This window comes from Salvia splendens, chromosome 19, assembly GCF_004379255.2.
Source record: "Salvia splendens isolate huo1 chromosome 19, SspV2, whole genome shotgun sequence".
NCBI lineage: Eukaryota > Viridiplantae > Streptophyta > Magnoliopsida > Lamiales > Lamiaceae > Salvia > Salvia splendens.
This window is the reverse complement of record NC_056050.1, coordinates 9,610,160-9,622,677: the sequence shown is the minus strand read 5'-3', so window position 1 is coordinate 9,622,677 and position 12,518 is coordinate 9,610,160.

Here is a 12,518-nt window from a genome sequence, read left to right as displayed (position 1 = left end):
GCACCATGCGGCTGCTTCTACATCAGCTTGTTCATACACATCCAATGCTTGTAGCTTTTCCTACAATTATTTGGTCTCAAGAAAATCTTGGACTAGGGGGTCAATCACATCAATATAGCATAGATTTTCAGAATCGATAGGCTTTTTCATGGCTTCATTGATATCAAATGTGAATTTCTCCCCATGAAAATCAATGCAAATTGTCCCCTCAGCCATGTCCACTATCGTCTTGGTTGTTCTCAGAAATGGCCTCCCTAGCAAAATACCACTAGACTCTCTAGCTTCACACTCAGTCATCTTGATCACATAAAAGTCAGCAGGATAAGTAAAATCATGTACTCTCACCAACACATTTTCTAACACACCCTCACGATTTATGCATGACCTATCATCCAGTTGGATTAACACCCTAGTACTTGATAACATTACTCCCTTCAACCGGTTATAGATCGATAATGGCATAACATTTATAAAGGCTCCCAGATCACACATTGCATGCTCGATTTTTACATCTCCTATAGTTATAGGCAAAGTGAACATACCTAGATCGGCTCTCTTGGGCGGTAGCTTTTACTGCACAATTGGTGACGCTATCCCTTCCACCATGATCTTTCCATCCTTCTGGGCTCTCCCGGCTATGAATTCTTTGATAAATTTTCCAAGCGGGGGTAGTTTCACAGCCTGGAGAAATGGTATGGTAACATCCAGCTTCCGAAAAATAGACAAGTAATCCACTGGGTTTTCTTTCTTTCTTTTAGTCACGAAACGATAAGGGAATGGTTTCTTTCCTTTCACCTCGTCTCTCGATTCTTCAATAGCCTCCCCGGAATTTTCCTTGGGTACATCCTGGGCTAGAATCTCCTTCGTTGTCCCTTTTTCCTTATGAAGGTCTACTTTCGGCTGCATGTCCCCGGTGTCACTTTTTCCCAATGGCTCCTCCTCCAAGAAAAATGGATCCTGCACTGGACTTCTTCGGTTGCGGTTCCTCATAGGTTTTACCAGAGTGTAATGTGACCTTCCTCACGTTTGCCTTCTTAGGTACGTGGACTGTGGATGGAAGTTTCCTAGAATTCCCTTTCATTTCACCCATCGAACTTGCCAGTTGGGCCAACTGCCTATTCATCATATCAATGTTCGCTTTATGCTCCTTCTGGGCATTCTGCATCCCCTGCACTACTTCATTGTTGGATTGCAACTCACCCTTGATACTTTGCTGCGAAGCGAGCAGTTCTCCCATCATGTCCTCCATAGATAGCCTCGACCTATTAGGGTATTAGGACTGACTTGGCCCTTGGTGCTGGTTATACTGTGGGTTTTGGTTGGCTTGGAAGTTGTGGAAGTTTTGCTAGTTCTGGTTGGGTGAGTATTGGTTATACTGGCTAGGAGGGTTATACTGGTCTTGGTGGTATTGATTCTGGTTCTGGTTCTGGTTCTGAAACTGGTTCTGGTTCTGCTGATGTTGCGAACTTTGGTTGGGTTGATTCTGGTAATTTTGGAAGTTTCTTTGGTGGGGTGGTACATAAACAGGGTTCGAGCTCTGGTTTTTGTGGGTTTTGGGTGTGGTGTTGTGAGTTGTGGGGTTGTTGGTTTCTTCCTGACCAGTTGAACTGGTGGTCGGGGTTTGCTAGGCCACGGTTGAAGTTTTGGTTCTGTGGTGGATGATAATTTCTCTGACCTTGACCTTGGCTTTGATTTTGGTTTTGGCATCCATCTCCCCATCGAAAATTCGGATGGTCCCTCCATGGCGCGTCCCGCTGTCTCCCCTGAATCCAATTCCTACCATCATTATAATACCTGACCGCATTGACTTGCTCCATATTGACGAACTCATTAGGCTGATCATAATTTGGCCCTTGATTCCCCTGCTCTGCACCCTTGTAGCTCCCAGTTGGAGAAGGTGGTGGTGCGTTCTTCTTGATTGCGCTCAGGAGTGTCTTTTTCAGCTCTTCTATTTTCAAATCCATCTTCTGCTCTGGCTTCTGCTCCTGGTCAGTAGACGAGGCACTCGCAATTCTTTCTCTGTTGTAGCCACCCTTGAATTGTCGTACTCGTTCTTTGCACTCAACCCACTTCTACTGACTAGTATAATGGATGTAAGGGTCGAATCCCACAGAGATGAATGCGCTTTGGTAATTGTGGTGATATTTTGGAGAGGTTTGGTTAGCTACCACGCTTGGGTTGAGGTTCTACCTAACAAGAATCAAAGATGGAACTCTACTGACAAGGGGGTGTGAAAGATGTGTGAACGGCAGTTGTGTACGTGAATGCGTGGGAACATGTGTCTGAGAAATGGGTGGACAGTGCTAGGTTACTAACAATGGTTAAACAGAATATCAGAGAATAAGTGGTAGTTGGGTGGATACTCTGACAGATCTGCAGGTACAGCTACAAAAATAGAGGACAAAAGTGAAAAGTAGTTAAAAAGTAAGGTGGTCCCAAACTTGGATGACGTCTTCTTCTTCAACAAGAAGGAACCCAGATTAATAAACCCAAATTTATGGACAAGAATTGCAGATTAACAACTTCACATGAACAGATCTATGATTTAAAAACTCCAAAGCAAAGATTAAACTAACGAAACTGAAATTACGCCTACTGGGCAGCATGCAAGATGGCAGAACGCACGTAAACTGGGCATTTTCACTTAACCATTTCATATCTAAAATCTAACAGCTATCTAAACTCATGAACTCAGATCTAACAATTCGGAGAGTGAAAGCATGCATTCAACACATGGAAATCACAGTAGCAACTAGATCTAAGCTATCTAGGCAGAAAGAAACAATATCAAACAAGAACCGATGCATAAAAACAACTTCATATCAAAGAAAAGTTTGGATCGCAACTAAAATTTCACAGTAGATAAATATTGAAAATGCAACAGATCCAACGTAAGAAAACTCAGTGTGATTAACTAAGAAAGCAAGTAAAAATTGTTTTGCCACTCCGGGAGGTGGAACTGTTTACAATACGGAACACGTTGACTAGAACGAGAGGATGTGGACCTCCGGCGGAATGGTGGAACTCTCAGGAGACCATGGTTGTGGCGAAGAATTAGAATGTGAAGTACGAGCTGAAAGGTTGATCTACCGAGAGAACTACTCTAACTAAGAGTATGAAAAATGATGAACTTCGATGGTGATTTCTCTCCAAGTGGCTCTCTTTTATATGGAGGCCTACCCTTGATTTTTAGGGTATACTCTCTTCGCGAATTGACCTTTTTGCCCTTACTTGTGGTTGATCGTCCCAGCAATTCTTCTTCTCCATCTCGAACCTTTTCTGGCACATACTGGTCTGTATGGTAACATTCTGACGCCCATTTCACCTGAGCTATCTGAGTTTGTCCAACTGACTAGAACCTCTTTTCCTGCACACCTTAGCAACTACTCCCTCCGTTCCATAGTAGTGGAGTCATTTTGCCATTTTGGTACGTTCCATAGTAGTAGAGTCATTTCCTTTTTTAGTAAAAGTTAACACATTTCTTCTCACTTACTTTACTCTCTCTTACTTTATTCTCTCTTCATCTCTCTACTTTCTTAATCTCCGTGCCGAAAAGAAATGCCCCCACTACTATGGAACGAGGGAGTATTTTGCAGATATATTCTAATTATGCACATTATACTTACCAGTAACCAAGGCCTAAAATTTGACTTATCAGTCACCGCTGCTGCAGATCCGGCCGTCGCCGCTGGATAGGTGCTGCTGTTTCACCGGGACAGCCTACCGCCGCCACGCCTGCTTGGTCAGTGCAGCTCTCCGTCGCTATCCAGCCGCTGCTGCTGCCACCGCCGCGGTGCTACTGCCTCTGGCCGTCTCCATTTCACACGCCGGAACGCCGCAAGTTCCATCGCAGCAGCCGTCTCACCTCCGTCGCTACTCTTATCTCCCGGCGGTAAGTCCTCCCCCCAAAAAATTCTAATTCTCCTAATCGATTTTGATTTGTTTCTCAGATGATTTCGTCGGTTACAAAACTTCTACACCATTAAAGATTGGAGTTTGAACATACTGTGTTATGTGTTGTGAAACATGAAGCTATGCCTTAAGACGAAACGTGGGAAATTTCAGAATTAGAGGAAATTCCCTTTGATCGGAAGGAAAAATCGATCTCCAAAATGAATAGAAGTTGCGGAAGCTATGGAGACACACATACTGGAGATATGTTTAGTGAGAGAGCTCAAATCTGCATTTTTCATTAATTCGAATGTAACTAGATATAATACATATATTCTCTATTCGAATGATCTAGATTATTGTATTAATCTACTTTAACAAACTCTGCAAGGCATGTTTCCTCTTTAAACCGCGCAACACCACGTCGCGCCAAGTACATATGTGGTCCTCCATCTTAGCTTGCTTGTACTCGGCTTCGGCTCGTGTGTGGTTAACAATTGGCTGTTCTTGCACAGCACGTGCTTCAATCCTCTTTGTCTCATTCGCGTCTCCAGAATGTGGCTTGAGACCATGATCCATAATTTGATCAACTTGATCATTACGACCATGATTAATCTCAACATTGTTGGAAGCAGCTTGACAAACAGCTTGATTAACTTGGTATGCAGTGGCTTGAGCAGAGACTTGGTATGCAGCGACTTGACTAGTGGCTTGATCAACTTGATGTGCAGTGGCTTTGTCATCACTTCTAACACGCCCCCTCAATTCGAGCGAGGCTAGAGAAACTAATCCCAACCTTTTTCTTAGCTTCACAAAGGATTGAAGACCTAGAGGTTTAGTGAATATATTTGCAATCTGATCCCCGATTGGAACATGCCTCAACTCAATCTCCATGCTTAGAACCTTGTTACGAACGAAGTGCATATCCAACTCCATATGTTTAGTCCTTGCATGTAAGACTGGATTAGTAGCCAAGGCAATCGCACTCATATTGTCTACCCAAATAACTGGAGTACTCTTCTTCTTAATCCTTAATTCTACAAGCATTAAGGTCAACCAAGTCACCTCTGACGCCGCTTGAGCCAAACTCCTATATTCAGCTTCAGTGCTTTACCTTGCAACTACAGTCTGCTTCTTGACACACCAGGATATCAGATTCCTTCCATGATAAGCACACACCCCTGAAGTTGACCTTCTATCATTAAGGTCAGTCGCCCAGTCAGAATCAAAAAAAGGCTGTAATATCTCCATTTGATTTTCTAATTTGAATTCCATAGTCAAGTGCCCCTGATAGATATCTCAAGATCCTTTTTACTGCCCTCCAATGTGTATCCAGTGGATTAGCCATGAATTGGCTCACTTTATTCACAGCAAAGTTAATGTCTGGCCAGGTAATAGCTGCATACTGTAAATCACCTACTATGCATCTGTAAAGTCTTGAATTTGATATGGGTTCACCATTGTTTTTGCTGAGTTCAGAGGTTGACATCATAGGGGTTGGACACCCCTTTGCTCCAGTTATATTAGCTTTCTTTGAAAGATCTTTGATGTAGTTAGACTGACAAAGAAGAAGTCCATTATCACTTGTCTTAACCACTTCAACACCTAGAAATAGGCTCACATCCCCAAGATCTTTCAAAGAAAAAGAGTTGTTTAACTGAGAAATAACCTGTTCAATGAATGAAGGATAATTTCCAGTAATAAGCATATCATCAACATAGATCAATAGGTATATAATTTCTGCTCCCTTTTGTCTGAAAAACATAGAGACATCAGTCTTTGACTGAGTGAACCCCAGAGTCAGCAATACTGAGTGTACTGTGAAAAACCAAGCTCTTGAAGCCTGCTTAAGGCCATACAAAGTTTTGTTGAGCTTGCAAACCAAATGAGGTCCACCTTGCTCAAATCCCAGAGGTTGCTTCATATAAATATCTTCTCTCAACTCACCATTCAAGAATGCATTATTCACATCAAGATGAGTAACACTCCAACCAAGTGAAACTGCTAGACCGAGAATGAGTCTAATTGTGGTAGGTTTTACAACTGGACTAAAAGTTTCATTGAAATCAAACCCAGGTTGTTGAGAAAAACCTTGAGCAACCAACCTAGCTTTGTGTCTAGCCACAGCACCAGATAAATGAAATTTTAGTTTAAAAACCCAGGTGCAGCCTATAAGATTCTTGCCTGGTGGAAGTGATGTTAAAATCCAAGATTTGTTTTTTAGGAGAGCAATAAATTCATCCAGCATAGCATTCTTCCAGGTAGGAATGAGTAAAGCTTCAACAACAGATTTAGGTAGATAGGACGGAGATGTGGTAATGGTGAAGAGTTTAGGTCTGAAGATCCCAGATTTGGATCTCGTGGTCATGGAGTGAGTAGGCTGAATTGGCACATCTAGAGATGTAGGTGCATTCTCAAAATGGGATTGATCATGGGAATGCAAGATAGGTTGAGAATGATCAAAAGCTGAGTCAGAGGGATGCTGAGAAGGACTATGTGGTGATGATGGAGGAGAAGGAACTGAGTTAGTGAAAGGCAGTTGATGAGTGATGGAAACAGACTGGAAAGGAAAATGTGAAGTATGATGACATGGGGGACGAGACTCAGTAGGGTTTGACTTATTTTAAGAAGGTTGTTGAAAAGGAAAGATAGACTCATCAAAGATAATGTCTCTAGTGACTATGACTTTCCCATCAGGTAAGAGAGCTTTATACCCCTTATGTGAAGGACTATACCTGATAAGTCATATTCTAGGCATTGGTTATTGGTCAGTATGATGCACATAATTGAATTCTATCTGTAAAACAGTTGCTTAAGTGTGCAGGTTGAGTGTTCTAGCCAGTAGGCAAGGCTTTAGATACTTCAGCTGAAAAGGGCGTCAGAACGATTACATACTGACCAGGATGCATGCACAAATGGCTTGAGATGGAGAACAAGGATAGCTGGGACTGATTCGACCGCAATTAAGGGTAAAGAAGTCATCTCGCCATGAGGTTTTACCCTAAAATCAAGGGTAAGCCTCCCTATAAAAGGAAGCCACTTGGAGAGAGAAGGGGGAGTTAGTTAGAGATCATCATCCACTCTTAGATAGAATTTTCTCGGTAGTTCAGTCTTTCAAGCCCAGTCCAAAGTCTCATTCCTCGCCACAGCCATGATTACCTGAGTTCCAGAAGTTCACCGGATGTTCCAAATGTTCTCATTCCAGCCAGTGTGATCGTAGTTTAGCTATTCCATCGCCCGGAGTGGCAAACAATCTTTAATCGCTTTCGTAGTTTATTTTCACTTGTTTTTCTTACGTTGGATCGGTGAACTTTTCTCTATTTTCTGATTTGAAATATTTTAGTTGTGATCCAAGCCTTATTTTGCTATGAATTTGCTTTTGATGTTTTCTTATTTTTGACTTCCTTTCTTCTTGCCTAGATAACTCAGTTTCAGCTGCATCAGTAATTTTCAAGTGTCACAAGCATGTTTTCATTCCCGATTGGTAAATCTGAGTTATAAGTGTAGTTAACTTTTAGATTTTGATTCAGAAATGGTTAAGTGTGGAAATCTAGTTAACGCGAGTTCGCCACCTTGCATGTCACCCAGTAAGCACGATTTACAGTTTCACTAGTGTAGTCTCAGGATTTGATGTTTAAATCGGTGGATCTGAGTTGTGGTTTGTTAAATCTGAAGTTGTTCATAGAGTCTGGATTTCATTTGATTTTCGATCATGTTGTTTGGAGAAGATGATGTCCACATCCTAGTTTGGGACCACTTTTACTTTTTGGGTTACTTTATGCTTTTTAGCTGGTACCTTACAGATCTGTCAGCCCAGCCACTACAACTACCACTTATTCTCTGATTTTCTGTTTAGTCTTTTACAGAAACCCAGCACTTTTTGAATATTTCCCGTTGTACCATGTCCACGTACACCGTTGTAGACCAAACACCCGTTACACCTCCCAGCCAGTAGGATAACCTCTTTAATTCTCGCCTAGGTATAAACTCAACCCGAGCGTGGTAGCTAATCAAACCCTCAAGAATATCACCACAATTTCCAAGGCGCATTCATCTCTGTGGGATTCGACCCTTGCCTCCACTATACTAGCCAGTAAAAATGGGGTTGAGGAATTATTGATACCAGGTTCAGGATTAGCCGGGATTTCTATACTGATCAGTAGGATATACCCTTGCCTTAACGACACCTGCAAACCTGCTCTTTCAAATGGCATCGTTGCCAGGGATGGAAGGCGTTATTCACTGTTATTGTGAGTGATACTCTGGTGTACATATTGTGGATAATTTTTCTCTTTCTTTTTATTTCAGTTTATGAGAAGCAGTGCGACTCCTGACCAGTGGAGACCGAAGATACTTCATCGAGGCTTTATACTCGTAACCACTTGATCCGGCCTGTCGACAGCTTTGTCCGATTTAGGTTCAAGCAGTGACGAGGAGCAAGACACCATAGAAGGGCCGATACCAGAAGAGATACCACTATTGGAAGGTAACCCGAAGGAGATGGCTGCCAACGTAGATGATGAACCACAAATCGGGACGCTGAATGCACATATCGGTGGAGAACCACCTCAAGCCATAGTTGTGACCCCAGGGCAAACTTCCTGCGATGTGAAGCCTCATATGATCGCAATACTTCCTACATACTGCGGGAAGAGTTACAAAGGGTCGTATGAGTTCCTTCATGAGTTTTGTAAAATTTGTAGGGCACGGAGAAGGCCAGCAGGAGCGACTGAAGATGATTATAGACTGAAGGCTTTGTCGTTCGTACTGAAGGGGGAGGCTAACACCTGGTTCATGCGCCTGCCTCCCGACTCCATTGAGAGTTGGGCCGATTTCAAGCTGGTATTCCTAGGCGAGTTTTTCCCGTCATCCAAGACAAGCGCGCTGAAGAGGGAAATAACTAGTGTGAAGCAAAGGTACGATGACCCTTGAGCAATTATTGGGAGAGGTATATGGGCCTTTTAGATGCATGTCCCAATCATCGCATGGCGGGCATTGAGATACATCATACCTTCTATGAGGGGATGAACATAACAACCAAGGACCTGGCCAATTCGTCATCGAGGAGGAAGCTTTACGCAGCTACAGGTCAGCGAAGCGAAGAGGGTCCTAAGGAAGCTACTGAATGCGAAGAAGGAGTATGACCATTCAAGGGATGGATACAACCGAGAGAGGGTTGCAAGTGCCTCATCTGCTGACCAGGAGCAGAAACTTGAACAGAAGATGGATTTGAAGATGGAAAAGCTGAAGAAGTCACTTCTGAGTGCAATTGAGAAAAACACTCCACCACCCTCTCTAACTGGAAGCAACAAGGGTGCAGAGCAGGGGAATCAAGGGGTTCCATACGATCAGTCAAATGACTTGGTCAGTATGGAGCAGGCTAATACTGCCGGGTATTTTAACTCAAATGGGAATTGGATCCAGGGGAGAGAACGGGACGCACCATGGAGAGATCACCCAAATTTTCTATGGGGAGATGGGGGCCAAAATCAAAACCAAGGTCCAAGTCAGAATCAATACCAACCCCAGCCGAACCAGAATTTCAACCGTGGCCCAGAGAATCCAAACAACCAGTTCAACTGGTCAGGAAGAAACCCTCCAGAATACCACCACAATCACTCCCAATTGTCACCATCTCTGTGGGATTCGACCCCAACCTTCACTATACTACCCAGTAGAAGAGGGTTGAGGAATTATTGATACCGGGTTTAGGTTTAGCTGGGGATTGTTTTATCCTGATCAGTAGGATACACCTTTGCTTGAACGACACCTACGCAAACCTGCTCTTTCAATACCCCATGAATATACACTTAACAGACCTAAACTGCAATTTGTGTTTATTGTAAGGTCTAGTGAAAGGAAAGCAAAGGCAACCAAAGACCCTTAAGGCAAAATAGTCTGGTTTCTTGAGAAAGAGCTTATCATGTGGAGAGTAGTTTTTGATGACCTTGGAGGGCATTAGATTAATCAAATGAACTGTTGTAACGAAGGCTTTATCCCAAAAGGATTGAGGCAATGAGGATTGAGACAAGAGAGCTAAGCCAATCTCCACTATGTACTTATGCTTTCTTTCAGTTAGGCCGTTTTGTTGAGGAGTGTAAGGGAAGGAGACTCTATAAATGATTCCACACTCCTTAAGGTAAGGAACTAGACTCTGAAACTCACCTTCCCAATCAGATTGTAGGATTTTAATTTTTGAACTCAAAAGGTTTTCAGCTAAGGCCTTGAACTATTTGAAGACAACAGCTAAGTCACCTTTGGCCTTGAGAAGGAAAATCCATGTGAATCTGGAGAAATGATCAACAAATAACACATAATAAGAGTATCCATTTCTGGATCTGACAGGAGATGGCCCCCATAGATCACTATAAACAAGCTCAAGAGGGGAGTGATATTCTGACACAGAATTGGAATGTGGTAACCTATGTGCTTTGGAAACTGAACAAGGTAAGCAAAGCGAAGGATTTTTCATTTCATTGAATGGAATATTACAACTGCTTAGAGCAAGCTTTACTACATCAAGAGTAGGATGACCTAATCTATTATGCCACAAGGACGAATCCTGACTAGGTACACAGAAAGAGCTACTGCTAGATTTAGAATCGGCTAAGCTCAGTGAATGAACAACTGGATATCCTTGACTGGAAGAAGAAATAGAGCTAGTGCCTCTCTTGATTAGGGAATGATCTACTAGAAAGTGATAAAGACCTCTCTCAAGGGTTCCTTGGAGCACAACTTCCTTGGTGCTCATATCCTTAACAAAACAGAATTTTGGGTGAAACTCAAAAAATACAGAATTGTCTTGAGCAAATTTGGAAACACTAAGAAGATTCTTAGTGATGTTAGGAACATGTAAGATATTTTTAAGATGAAGCTTTCTGGAAGAATTAGCTGAATGAGATTTAAAAACACATTCTCCAATATTTGCAATATTAACATCATCTCCATTACCAAGCAAGAGCGTCTTACCTCCTGTGTACTTTGAAGTGATGTTGAGGTTGTTGAGATCATTTGACACATGATGGGTACCAGCTTGAGGAAGAGCTTGTGCCATAATTAAATTCTGAGGGTACCAACTTGATTGAGAACTTGGAACTGATTGAAGCAAATGTGCCGAGGGATTAAAATACCCTTGTTGCTGTTGCTATGGTGCACTTCCTCTGAATTGAACTTGAGGAGGTGTATAGTTTTGTTCAAACCTGTGCCAACACTTGGCTGTAGAATGTCCAGGCTTCTCAAAAAGTTGGCACACTATCTTGTTAACTCCTCTTCCATAAGATCTGCCACCATGATCACCTCTCTGATTTCTTCCCCCAAAGCCTCTTCCACCTCCAGATTCAAGGCTACTGTTGTTGAAGCTTTGCTGGTCCCTTTTCTGCCCAGATTGATGTTGGACAAGGTTGAGTGTTGGCTGTGTACCTTCTACTCTCGCTGATTGATCTCTAGTAGTTTCCATTTTAGATTCGAAACTGGGCAAGAAAGCACTGACATCTCTAATACTCCATGGATCTGATCTGAAGGTAACTGCACAAACAGCAGGATCATAATCTTGTCCAAGACCTCTTAAGATGTGGAGAACTTGTTCTCCCTCTGAGATTTTGCAGCCAACTGATCCTAGCAAGTCAAAATAGGTTCTCATCTTTCCCAAATAATCAGTCATGGACATCGCTTCTTTCTTTAGATTCTGCATCTGCTGCCGATATTGCATAACCTTTGCGGTTGAGCGGCTTGGAAAATTAGTCTCCAGAGCATTCCATATGTCTCTGGCAGATCTGAGGTCAACCACTAAGGTTAGAGCATTTTCCGATAAAGAAGACAACAGTCATCCAGCCACCCTTCTATCTTGTCTTTGCCAAGTTGTGAACGCATGATTTACCACCATGGACTCTCCATCTCGATTAATAATCATCTGTGGAGGCGGTTCAGTTTCTCCTCTAACAAAACCTTCTAGGCCATAGCCATACACAACAACATCTACTTGCTGCTGCCACTTAAGAAAATTTCCATCAGTCAGTTTAACTGAAATGGGGGGCAACTTATAAAAGATTGGTGGCAGCGTTGCCACCGGAATAGTTTCATTGGCTTCTGCCAATTTTTAAGTAATGAAAGAAAAAAAAACGAAGGGCAAAGAGCCAGGATAAAACAGATCATGCTCTGATACCATGAAAAGAAGCTGCGGAAGTTATGGAGACACACATGCTGGAGATATGCTTAGTGAGAGAGAGCTCAAATATGCATTTTTTATTAATTCGAATGTAACTAGATGCAATACATATATTCTCTATTCGAATGATCTACATCATTGTACTAATCTACTTTAACAAACTCTGCAAGACATGTTTCCTCTTTAAACCACCCAACACCACGTCGCGCCAAGTACATATGTGGTCCTCCATCTTAGCTGGCTTGTACTCGGCTTCGGCTCGTGTGAGGTTAACAATTGGTTGTTCTTGCACAGCACGTGCTTCAATCCTCTTTGTCTCATTCGCGTCTCCAGATTGTGGCTTGAGACCATGGTCCACAACTTGATCATTACGACCATGATTAATCTCAGCATTGTAGGCAGCAGCTTGACCAACAGCTTGATCAACTTGGTATGCAGTGGCTTGATCAACTTGGTATGCAGT